Source organism: Ptychodera flava (genome assembly GCF_041260155.1).
Source record: "Ptychodera flava strain L36383 chromosome 23 unlocalized genomic scaffold, AS_Pfla_20210202 Scaffold_23__1_contigs__length_28996876_pilon, whole genome shotgun sequence".
In the NCBI taxonomy this organism is placed as follows: Eukaryota; Metazoa; Hemichordata; class Enteropneusta; family Ptychoderidae; genus Ptychodera; species Ptychodera flava.
The window spans coordinates 20,640,078-20,654,039 of record NW_027248277.1 but is presented as its reverse complement, the minus strand read 5'-3'; the positions used below and the strand labels follow the sequence as shown (position 1 = coordinate 20,654,039).

Genomic DNA, 13,962 nt, shown 5'->3' with positions numbered 1-13,962 from the left:
TCTTGCCATTCTTGCTAAAATTGCTCTTTTCATACCAGTGTCCTCTGCCCCATGTGAAAGGGGCTTTTCAGTACAAAATGCCATCAAACAGAGGGCACGAAATAGACTCAATCCTCAAAGGCTTAATAGACTAATGTTCATCAAACTGGTTGGCCCCATCACAGATGATTTTGACTTCATAAACAATGCTAGGTTATTTGCTGAAGGAGCTGCTGGCAGAGTGTGAACTCAACCTACTGGACTTGCTGGGTGAATGCCATTTCAGAGTATGAAATTACTTACCTTCTTGTCAATTTGACAAAATTGAATACTTGTTCAAATTTCACAACTTTGTGAACTTGTCATTAAAGTTATGAGATCATTTCAATTATGAATAGTGTTCTTTGAATTGATCAATGAGGGACCTCAGTATGAACTAGAATTTTCATGTAAGAATAATTTTAAGAAATGCGCAACCATTTGCCGTGTGTTATAACACTAACTGAACACAGTGAAGACCATGGCATGGATAAACAATAAATATTCTTTTGAAATAATTGGGACCCCCATATTTTGATGTAGGACTCCCATTTTCTAACATCAGGGGTCCCAGGGACTCTCAAAAGTAAAAAGTGATGTAAAACCCTGAAAAGAGACAGGAAAGACATGTCTGCCTTAGCGTTTCCTCGCTAGTACACAATCTGTAAACATGTTATAAAGTACTAGTCTTGCAAAATTGGTGTTGGTTGATGACCACGTTGACCAGTACAGGTGCTGTTCTAACATATGTAGATCTGAGTTCATTTAGCAGACACTTACAATCACAGAATGCAATTAATCCATTGTCTAATTTGATACTGGACAGATTTTCAACATGCCAATGCTCATCTCAGATCATACCAAGACAAGAAAATACTGTCAAGGACAGTGTGCTCACATTTGGTTTGAATTGGTCCGTTCGAAGAAATTTTTAAACCAGAAAAACAAGAATGACAAAAGTAAATAAGGTCTGAAACTTTAGGTACTGGAGGTCAACCTTAGGAACACACATAGCAGAGGAATGTTTCAAAAAGTCCTTCATGGTTTGAGCAGTCTGCCAATATGCAACAGTTCATGAACAATGACAGGAAATGACTCATTGTGTAGGCTGTTTCAGTTACTGCCACCGTTCCCACACAAGGAAGTACACTGCATACAACTGATGTCATGCCTCATAGAACCTCTCACTCAGATGTGTAGGCTGTTTCAGTTAATACCACCACTCCAACAAATTTGCAGGATTTCCCTTCTTCTTACCTCATTTGCATATATGGTATTTTGACACTGACATGTTCATTTAAACCTCTGGGTCTACCTTTACACCAAATACGAAGATGGTAGGTGTGGCAGTTTGGGAGTTTTTGCGTTGGACGGACATACATCCACACGTACTAACATACATACCGGTATATACATACATACCGGTACCAGTACATACATACAGACACCACCGACTCTGTACCATATCAACTCTTTTTGGTATTTATAGATATACTAAATCTGAGCTAAAAATCTCCCTTATTGAGTTTTTAAAACTATCTGCTTTCAAATCAAGATGTGATAAATCAATCACATTTGTGAAGTTAACGTAGTACACTTTTGTGAACAAACAGCCAAACTGTTTGTTACACCAGAGGCAGTGTTGCAGCCAGGATGTACCCTAATGACAATGTCCCCTTAATGGAACCTGTTGTCCCACATTTTCACATTCTGCAGGTCACCTCAGGCACACTCATGAGTCAACTGTGTTGGATTGAGTGCAACTAACATTGGATACTGACGGTGGCCTTTGTTTTGCATTGATTATTTTGAGGCTCATATTTACTTACTTTCTGAGCAGTGATTAAAAGTAATTACAACGCTGCACTTGATTTCAAACTTGCTTGTAGTCTGACTGAGCTCTGATTGGAGGCAGACATAACATATGAGCTTGAATTTTGTATTTGAAACTAATTTCAAATTGTTAAACAAGTGACCTCACGGCTGATATAGCTCCGCTGTGTTATGTAGAGAATAACTATTTTTGACACATGTGTAGATAAGGAATGCAAATTTTTTTTAGATCATTTCAGGAAGGCCTGACAAAAAGGCAAAAATAACGGCAAAATACACAATTGCAGATTTCATCATTTTCCGAACATATCACATTAAGATTGTCTCTAGGAATATGTCAACCAAAGCTATCTAGGATATAGTTTTTTGAGAATCAAATTTTCTGACCAAAAATGGCAAAAATTTGCCCCAAAATCCCAAAATTGCAGTTTTCATCATAATTTCAAAATATCATATTAAAATAACACCTTGCAACCTGTATACCATATATCAAAGCTATCAGACATGCTGTTTTTGAAAAATGGCAAAAATTGCCAAAAAAATACAAAGTTGCAGATATCATCATAATTTCAACATATCACATTTAGTTCATCTTTAGGAGCCTGTATACTAAATTTCAAAGCTATCAGACGAGCAGTTTTGGAGGAAGTCATTTTTTGACCAAAAATGGCAAAAATTGTCCAAAAAATACAAAATTATAGATTTCAACATAATTTCATTTATCACATTTAGTTGATCTGTAGGAGCCTGTCAACCAAATTTCACAGCTATCTGGCGAGTAGTTTTGGAGAAAGACATTTTTCGACCAAAAATGGCAAAAATTGCCCAAAAATACAAAATTGCAGCCTTCATCATAATTTCAATATATCACATTTAGTTCATCTGTAGGAAACTGTACACCAAATTTCAAGACTATAATCAGACAAGTAGTTTTGGAGAATGACATTTTTGACCGAAAATGGCAAAAATTGCCCCCAAATACAAAATTGCAGATTTCATCATAATTTCAATGTTCCATATTAAGTTCATCTGTAGGAACCTGTATACCAATTTCAAAGCTATCAGACCAGTACTTTTTGAGAAATGTCTTTTTTTGACCAAACATGGCAAAAATTGCCCCAAATTTACAAACTTGTACATTTCATCAAATTTTAAATCAAGTTTTGCTCATACCTTTAAACCTGTATACCAAATATCAAAGCTGTCAGACAAGCGGTTTTGATGAAACAAATTTTTTGACCAAAATGATAAAAATTGCCTTAAAAATACAAATTTGCACATTTCTGCATAATGTGAACAAATCTAGAATAGATCATCCCTATGGAGTGGACCTATGTACCAAATATCAAAGCTATCTGACCTGTAGTTTGAAGAAGAAGATTTTTAAAGATTTTTTTACCAAAAATGACAAAAATTGCCTTAAAAATACAAATATGCAAATTTCACCACATTTGAAGAAACAAATGTGACTGAAGTGACCCTTAGTAAATTTCATATCAAATTTCAAAGCAATCGCACATGGGGTTTCAGAGAAGATTTTTGTACCAAAAACAGCAAAATTGCCCTAAAACTACAAATATTCAAATTTCACCACGATTAAGTACAAACTTAAGTGAGATAACCCCAAGTAAACTGCATATCAAATTTCAAAGCAATTGGGCATGTGGTTTCAGAGGAGAAGGCATTTGTTGACGGACGACGAATGGACGGACAGACAAACAGATGGATGATGATGGAAAATCAGCCTAATTGATTAGCTCTGTGTCACTGACAGTAGAGCTAAAATTTTATACAAAATTTCATTGATGCATGTTGTCCCAAAAATGTCCACAAAAATAAACAGTAGTGGGACACAGTGTCCCCAGGTTTGAAAATCCTGGCTGCAACACTGCTAGAGGGCATTTGCAAGGTACACTAGTCACTTGGCCGGCCAGGAACTATTGCCAAGAAAGGCAAGGCAGCTGGGGCCAGTCTCGTGAGTAAGTTTGTTGAAAGCATTCATTTCCCATGGGAAATGCTTAACAAATGACTCAAATCTATTGACGCATGTCGAGGCACTGGCTGACATATGGTCTACTTAAATATGCAAATGAGCAAATTATGACCCACTCATCAAACTTTCAGCATAACCAAATCTAGGATAACCAGAATACCTCAGAATTTTGATAAAATCACACTACATGTATTCACTATTGATATATGGCTTAATTACAGAGAGACATAATAGCATTCAAGATAAGAAAATATTAACCACATAATCTTCACCAAACTATTCCCATTAATAAATATGTGAAATGAAACTTGAGAAATCTCATAAAATTCAACTGTATTCAGCTATGATATATTTATGACCTCATTACGGCAATTCATCAAATAGGTGATAAGTACGCTCATCAAACTTACCCCCATAGGTAGACTTTAACTATGATCAATGAATAGCGGCAGACTTTTGGTAAAAATGAATGCATACAGGATTGATATTTAGCTAACCTTTACACAGAACCTCATCAAATCTGCAAATAACCTAATAATCATAATGTAACACTCATAAAACTCACAGTTTAGATTGGCCTAAGTATGATTAATAAAAAGCATAATTTCAGTCAAATCCATGACTGCAGTATAGTTATATGGCCTAATTAATACCCTGTAAGTGCCATAATTAAAGGTATACTGTCACCTGTTCCAATTTTGCCACAGTTACCATGGAAACAGAAAATCTAGCCAATAACAGATTTAAAGCGGGTGGCCGCTTTTTAAAAACAACGCCCTCACATGGGCATTTTGAATACCAAGGAACGCCCCTTTGACCATATATGGGCATATTTAGATTACAGGTGACTGTATACCTTTAACATCTCCATGGCTCGGTGCACCTTTACACCAAACACTATTATGAAAGGTGCTATGGGTTTTTGACATCAACGGACATACATCCGACATATGTACGTATCCATACATATGTACGGTACGTACGCATACATGTACATACGGTACATATATACATGCATGTATAAATGTACAGACATACAGACATTGCTAAGTTACCATACAGGCTCTCTTTCTTTATATATACCGTATATATATATATATATATATATATATATATATATATATATATATATATATATATATATATATATATATATATATATATATATATATATATATATATATATATATATATATTAATATATACACCATACTCGTCCGAGTATAAGCCCCCGGTTCGGCAACACAAAACGATGGCAAAACTAGGGGAGGGGCTTATACTTGAGCAACCCCGTGTTATCTGCCATGGACGCTAATTTATGCAAATTTTATGCACGATTTTTTTCAACACCACTCGCGTTCAAAATCAACTTACACATCAAAAGAAATTGATTATACAATCTCTGAATACAGAAGTGACATTTTGGTGAAATTTCAGCGTCCAAAAAAACCCTAAACTTGAAACAAAGACGTCATATATATGGTGCTAATCAACAGTATCAGTAATGTGAACTGGCATGTACTGCCCACACGGTAAGGCAACTCAACATTCCAGTATTAAACTGTCTACATCTTGTGAAAATAACAACATATCAGTGAAGCTTGTAAGTCACCAGGAAAGTCTTCACAAATGAAAGGATAATTGCTTCAACAAAAAGAAACTGCATGTTTAGAGGATGAAAACATCGTGGTCATGAATGAAATAAACAATGGCGGACGTGAGTGAGACTATTCTATTTAGGGGATAGGGTGAGCAGGGTCAAAGAATCAAGAAAGTACTGGAAAAACGTGTCATTTTCCTTACGATACTGTCGAGGGAACTCCAGTTTCCATTGTTTTAACATCTTTTAATAGTTTCTTTATTATCTAAAAGTAATTTTACCAAGTTTAATGACCAAATATACTCTCCTAACCTTTCTGTATTTGAGTTATACTGGGGGGGGGGGGGGCTTTTACACGGATGTAATACATTTTCAGAAATCCTCTGAAATCAGTAGGTGGGCTAATACACGAGCAGGGGCTTATACTCGGACGAGTACGGTATATATATATATATATATATATATATATATATATATATATATATATATATATATATATATATATATATATATATATATATACAGATGTCCTCATGGGAAATTACAGTGCTCGATGCTAAAGCAGAGCGTTATAAATAATAACACAAAATTACTTCAAGTACAAAGTAATGATATCTGTTACTTAAGTTTCATGTATCGTTCTTCTGTATGATGATTGCAGTTACAATAATTTTGTGTTATACCGCATATATATAAAATATTAATAATATACCAAATGTGATCTAAAAAGCAAAGGTATCATCATTGCTTTTGCTTAGTAATATAGTTTGAAGACAACAGATACACCCAATAATTTATGTACATTATATGGTGTTTTATAATAAGGGTAAACGTTTATGATTGCTGATGTAGATCTGCATTGCTTTGTGCTTCTTGCAATCACAAAATTAAGACAATACCGCAATTATACGGTGTTGCTGACATTTGATCAGAATTGGTACATACCAGTATGAGTACCAAAGACCAACACTAAATGTTGTTTCCATCTGTTCAGTGCAGGAAAATTATACGTTGATGTTATGACAATGATTTCTGCACAGCACAACCAGAAAAAAACACGAAATATTTAAACCAGAAAGACAAGAATGACAAAAGTTGGACATGCTGCTACAGAGAAATAGATGTTTTGATCAAAAAAGGGCAAAAATTGTGCTAAAAACACAAATATTGGAATTTCACCACATTTTTTCTAAACAGCTTCTCAGCTTGTCGAAAGATGATCTGCAACATTTCGCGAAATCTAGTATCAACAATATAAATAACTAGGCCATATGTTTGTTGTAGTTACAGCACGCAATCTTATTTGCGCTAGTGATATGGATGTACATTGTATCCTCAGACATCGTCGAACTAAAAAAAATTTATAAATCTGAAAATTTACTCAGAAAAAAAATTAGCACAGCTTTTCTCATTTGGAAAAAAAAATGTCAGAAATTTACAATTGTAAACAAAAATGTTCACAATTTCATTGTGACCACCTCCCTCCCAAGCTCTAATGGTCCGTCCTAATTAGTTTGAGCAGCTCTGTTAATATGTTACAGTTCATAAACAATGACAGGAAATGACTTAAGGTCAGTGGAGTATCAGTCATTGGCATGCCACCACTCCTGAACATTTGTTGCAGACAGTGTGCGAAATTAAGAGAAAATAGCTTCAGGTCATAAGGACCTGCACCAAGCCAAAGCTTCAGGTCCTTACAGAAAACTGCCGGTCCTCAGTAAATGCAGTTGTTAACGACCATTAAAGTCAACTTCTCCACCAATACTATGCTTTTGAATGTTGTAATATTTAATTTTTCATATCCTTTTATCAATAGAGTCAGTAAGTATTCACTCAAAAGGACTATTGTTCACATAGATTGCAGAATAGTGTAAGTGAATGATCATGAATCATTCATCTACATGATCTGGAATCTGAAAAAGATCACAGCCCTCATCTTCCTTATTGTCATGTGCACACATTTATCAATGTCTTCCACTATGGGGGGGGGGGGGGGGGGGGGGGACTAACAGGAGAATTTGACATTTTTTCTAGCCATGTCAAATCCCCCACTCTCGGACTATAAAATGATGTCAAACACCCAGGGGCCGGGGAATACAGGCTCATGCACTGGCTACATGTGGCTGATGAAAGCGAGAAAATTTGTCTCTCATGACTTTCTATGGGGAATGGTGTTCTCTACATTCTGTGTACAATTGTACACTGCAGTGTTCTCGCTAAAAGCCGGCAGCCGGCGAAAATAGCCGCCTGGCAAGTCAAAAAAGCACGTGACCTGCCGGCTGGTGTCACACTAGTAAAGTACTATATGTCGCATTTTTACTGAAGCCTTGCCCATATGTCTGAAATAACAGAGAAAACGACGTTAAACTTGCCAAAATGTCCCGATAAAACTCGTACGTCGTACTTCCGTAAACACATACAATCTAGAAATGCATTACGTACTACGCCCAATCAGAATAAGCGTTCTTACTCACTCTTTCCAATACATGGAAATTTACATAGGACAAGATCTCACCACGACGTAATCATTGCAGTGATTGGCCGATTTTGTTTCGCGCCCTCTAGCATGTTCTGAGCGGGTCATAGATCATGAGGTCAAGGTGAATTTTCTCAAACAACAAACGCGCATCTGACGGACGAGTGCGAGCGATCGGAAGTGCCAAAAAGAAATCTAACGATATTCAGCAGTACTTTACGAAAAAAACAAAAATTAGACAAAGGTAAACGTAAGTGAATCATGCGTTCTTAAAATGTAACTAGCGAATTTTTGTATTTGCTGATTGTACCGGGTATAATGTCGAGCCGATGCCATCAACATCGTGATCGTGCCGGACGATGCACGAACGATCAACAAATTTTGTTCACTCCGACAGCGTCGTTTTAAGGCTGTCGTAAAACGAATTTTCATAAACTTGTCATGTACTCGGCATTCTGTTTTATTTCCTGTACTTTATCGCCAGTAAAATACAATTTTATGGTGCTGGCAACAACAAAATAAACGGTAGCTAGCCCTGCGTACGATGCTGTGTGTTAGCTACAGCTAATCGCCCCGCTCACCACAGCCCTGCAAAGACCCGTACGTAGGGTCGGTGACTTCAAATCCATTTTGGGACTTGACGTAAAAAGCCAAATTACTGCCGAAATTCAGCGTTCTTGGGCCCAAGTCGTATCCCTGCCTACTCGATCGCTTCCAAAAATGCCAGTCTTTTATTCACTTCTCGTAAATAACCGTCGATGTCGGCAACTCTCTCGCTAGCCCTGCGTATGATGCTGTGTGTTAGCTGTAGCATCCATCGACGGTTATGATTACTGATAAACTGACATGATTACTGAGAATTACTTGCTGGATATTAAGAACTTACGCAGTAGAATATTGGTCACAAAAACTTCGTATTTCTGATCACTATTTGCAAATAGATTGGGCGGAAGGTCAAAACCAAGAATTCTGCCTGAAAAGAGACTTTGTTAGGTTTGTAAGTCTTCGTTGAAGGGTGAATTTGAGTATTTAATGAAGTGTCAAAAATATAATAGTGATAGAGAAGTTCTCTTTTCTGCAATGAAGTTGTATTATCCTATATTTGATAGTTTACATCAAAGAGATAAGTTTTTGTACAGTTTAACTTCAGATGATACGCTGTCTCTCATGAAATATATTACAAACACTATGTTTCCCCCAGCAGCTGCAGGTAAAGACATAGACAACAATGTTTTATGCAATGTTTAGTTTTGTTCTTGCTATACTGCACTTTCCGAAGTGTGTTGTTATGCAATAAAGTGATTAAAGTGATAAAGGTACACAACAAATGAGAAATAAGATGCTAAAAACCTTACTTTTCATACAATTTAACAACATCTTTGGTAATAAATTGTAAAGAAAATCAGGTGCTCAAGTGTCACCAAATAAGCACAATCACACATAGTCACACAAAAAATCGCCAGCCAAACCCTCCCCCCGCTCGGTCGCTCCGCTCCCTCGCTCTTCATCAGCCGCCTGTTATTTTATTTCTGCCGCCTGAAATAAAACTTAGAGATAACCCTGTCACTACACCAGGGTATGTAATATTGTGATTTGAAAATGTTTGGCGAGCTGAAAATCACTTCTGAAATTAGCCAACGCGAGTGGTAGAAAAGTGAGTGAATAACTTAGTACCCTGAAAACAGTCATAAGTGTATGAATAATTGTTTTATGCAAACATTGATCACTATGTCTTTTTTATTGTAATGTAAAATAGAAGGGGAGAAATAACTGGTGTGTATTTTGATATGACATATGGATTACTTTCAAAATTTTTCAAAAAATAAATATGCTTAAATGTGACCTCTGCTGCATTCATGAAGAAACAGATGAAGTTATACTTTTAATTAAAAGGACAAGTATCGTAATTTTTTCTCGATTATAGAAATTGCAGACAACATGAATGGCACAAGTCGCCACTCGCGGAAATGAATGCATGTTTTCTGATCGAAACGTTTTGCCTGAGCGATTGCTGGGTCTCATCGCCCTTTGAAAGCTTAAAGTTATTAAAATGACTCTGAAAAAATTGACAGACACTCAATACCAAATGAATAATTGACAGACACTCAATACCATGTTCAAAACTAAACATGATTAGTCAACAGCACTGTTCTCGCAGTAGGTTTTTGTCTTAAACTCTTTTAAGAACTGTTTATGTTTTGAACGCTTCAATGGAAAATCAAAGCAAAGAAACAGAGTCAGTTTGATAAAATGAAGGGCTGTAGTATGTACATTCATCCTTATATATGATCTGAATGTAATCAGCTGCCCCGTGCTATGCACGTCGATCGGAGGAATTAGACTCTTCGTAAATGCAAAAAGTCGCAAGGCAAAATATTACTATGTTGCGACATTGTCAACCCCAACCCCCACCCTCCGGTCTGGCGTACCATAGAGATCGAATTCTCCACTACCAGGACTCGAAGTGCGATCAATATCCCATGTTGCCTCGCATTCCCACGGTGGAAAACATTGATGGGTGCATGACATTCAAATCTGAATCACATGATTCATAGTCAGTCATCATCTGCATCTGTTACAGGTCTTGACGGAGAAATTTGTAGCATTTATTCAAAATTTCAGTCGGTCATAAGGACCGACATGTTGCTAAAAACTTTCGGCCGACGAGAAATCTGTCGGTCTCGGACTGTCGGACCGACGTTAATTTCGCACACTGGTTGCAGAATTTCCCTTTTTCTTACCTCATTTGCACATTTTTGACACTGACATGTTCATTTGAACAACGTCACATCTCAATCCCTGCATCTACCTGTACACCAAATACTGAGATGGTAGCTTTGGCGGTATGGGAGCTTTTGCCTGTGACGGACATACATCCGCACATACATACCCACATACATACATACATACATACATACAGACATACAGACGCCACCGACTCACCATATAAGCTCTTTTTGGTATTTATATAAATACCAAATATGAGCTAAAAACATATCATGTCTTACATTGTAGATGGAATTCATGATTATTCACAATCAAATAAGCCTGTTTTGCAATTGATTTTGTGATTTACAACGTGGAAAATGATTCCTGGAGTCAGCCAATGATAAAATGCTACTACTGTTCCTTTGAAATTTGTTTTCTGCACGTTTCAAATCCCGTAAGATTATTTGGTGTAATAAAGGAGTATGAAAAACAGAGTTGTTTCTTGACATTGTTCTAACAGCTTTTGGTTCCCTATGACTGAAATATAGCTGAAATTCATCAACTTATATGTCAATTCTTAGAACTTATGAATGTCAATGAGGGCAGTCAGGTTGGGGCTGTGGAATCCAGCAATTTCGGTTGAACTGACAAAAGCATACATTTATGGCCTAGTTATCAGGACTTAAACAGCACTGCTTAAGTCACTTTAATGACAATTGATCATTTGACTGCCAGTATTACTCACTGATTTGAATAAAAAATCTTCGAAAGCGAATAGAGCTTCACTGTATTAGTTCGGTACGTTAGCCATAGACAGTGGAGCGGTGGTATAACAACGAAGATAGTTTCAGCAAGTACTAAACAGGCACACAGCTATAGCATAGCGGCTGTTGCCCTTTCAACTAAGTCGGCTGATATGTGGGAACCAATGAGGTGTCAGCAACCAATCTAGCATTCCGATATCAACTTCTAACATATTAAAGTGACGACTTTCAAGAGCTAGTGGGGAGGGGTAAAAACACATAATTTTGGAAAAGTTCCATCCAAGAAGACTTTGTCGCTGAGGAACAGTGCCATGACAACGTAACGACGTGAACGCTCAATGCTTGATATACTTAAATAAAGTTTACTTCACGCACGGTTGACGCAATTGGATGGCCATAGCATAGCGCCTTACCGGTGCTGAAAATATGGAACGAATGACTACCGTGAATACAAACACCTTTATCAGACACGCAACAAGCTGATATCTGAGATTCGACCCATTTCAATTTTCTATGGTAACTGGCCATGCTATGAATGTAATTTGTACATGTCAGACAATTAGCATATTGTCAAGAAACGGCGAATTGTACAAGGAAGTAGCTGGCTGAATATGACCTTACACGACCTTTGAGCGTATTGTTCACACAGTCGGAGAGTCGTATACACCTGCAGCTGCACTTGCTGACGCGTTACCAAGGCTAAGTTATTTAAGATATCGTTTATTCCGTAAATCGTGCCCAGTACTGCTCCGTTGTTATTGACGTACTTATGTCTGTAATAATGGAAACTGTAGCAACCTACCTATTTTTAGATTATTGCAGCAGAGACGGCCGACGGTGTGCAGAGGTTGCCCTCTTCAAGGGCGGCCATTTTGTGAATTGCAACACAACCTTATTACGCCACCTACGTCGAGATCAGGTTTTCAGTAAGTTGTAGTCAACGACAATCAGCGGCAAGAGAATGTTAAAGTTGGAAAACAATTTCCTTCGCCTACTTTTACAGGAAAGCAATAAATAATGTAAGAAAAAACGGATTGTATTAGAATTGAAATATTTGATTAACAATACATGAAACATTCAAGATGAAATTTAGTCAGTAGTTTATGATTTTATTTATTGATTTATTGATTTATTGATTTTTTATTTATTTGTTTATAATTTGTTTATTTAGATGCCCTTGTAATTCTGTGTTTTACCGGCATGGTAATTTTGCAGTTACTCAATGTATTTAAGCAATGTTAAAACATTCAAGAGCTGTCCTGCAGCTATAAGCTTGTGAACTATATGTAAAACGGTGATTGCTTTGAAATATAAACTTATATTTTCCTAGACAACATTTTAAATAATTATGAGATTTTATTTCGCAAAACAAACTTAATGTTTGCTTGGATGTAGCTGTTACTTTGAGGGACACAACTCAATTTTTGACAAACTAAACTCTCAAATTTTGACAGTACAACTTTATTTTAAGGGGCACAATTAAAAAACTTCTATTCTTTTGTAAGTAAACTTTTAATATTTTGTAAGAAGTTCTGCTTTACAAGCATTAATATTTAAGGTAATCTTACCTTTTGCATTTTACAATAGTAAGTTTTAAATACTCAAAAACAAAATTTATTTCAGAAGAATGACCATTTAATTTGTGATGAGATTTTGTTTTGTTTTTTGAAGAGTAAACTTTTAATAGCTATATTAATAGCTGTGTGATTTATTCAGAAATCACTCCTAATACTTTTAAAATATTGGGGGAAATATATTGGTTTATAAAAAATGTTTACATTACATGAAAGTTTTAATTTATTAAGGGATTCCTTCATTTTTTACTGAACAATATTTGACCCAAGTGAAACTTTTCTTTTACACTAGAAAATTTGGCCCGTCGCACCATTCTGTGAGGGTGCGATTTCTATACTTGCTGACTCTTTTGTGAGGGCGCTGTTTTGAGGACTCTGCATGCAAACTTTTTTCCTGGGATGACAAAATGTATTTCGAAAAAGCAAAGTCCCACAATTCTCATATAAAAGGACCTTGTAGGGATACATAGACCCATCAAACAAGTGCTATGCATGGCTATGCTGCCCGAAGCAGGATCTAGTTTATTTCATGGAGTAAAGTCTATTACCTCTACATAGGCGTAGGAACCGGGAAGGGGGGGGGGGGGCAGGGGGGGCGCCCCCCGAATGCTGAGGGGGGAGGGGGCAAAGGTATACTTTTGCCCCCCAAATTTTACAAATACACATTGACTACGGCTGGCTGTCCTAACTATTGCTGAGTGCTATGTAGGGAGTTAAACAAAGGCGGAGCCTCCTTTAAAAGGGTGCCAACCTATGGCGGCGTTCATTGTGTAAGTGGACACCAAACAGTTAACATGAGGGCACACGCTCCAGATTATGCCACTTTTTAGTTTTTTCCGACCGCAAAACGTGACAGGCTGCCAAGTGGTTAGCATGAAGCTGCTGCCGATCAAACCCTGTGGTTATATTCAAATTCTAACTTGACTGGACGATATTTTTAAGGAAATTAGAGTGTGGTGCTCAGGAACAAATGACCGTTGGCAATTTGAACCGAC

General features: G+C 36.8%; 1 protein-coding gene across 1 annotated transcript in view; it reads right to left on the bottom strand.

Moving 5' to 3' along the window:
* The window catches only part of LOC139123836 (uncharacterized), a 35,495-nt gene extending 23,221 nt beyond the window's left edge, over positions 1-12,274 (bottom strand). Inside the window, exon 1 of the mRNA XM_070689987.1 lies at positions 12,196-12,274. The gene's annotated coding sequence lies outside the window, so the exon portion shown is untranslated. The remainder of the gene's footprint in view (positions 1-12,195) is intronic.
* Positions 12,275-13,962: the final 1,688 nt, after the last annotated feature.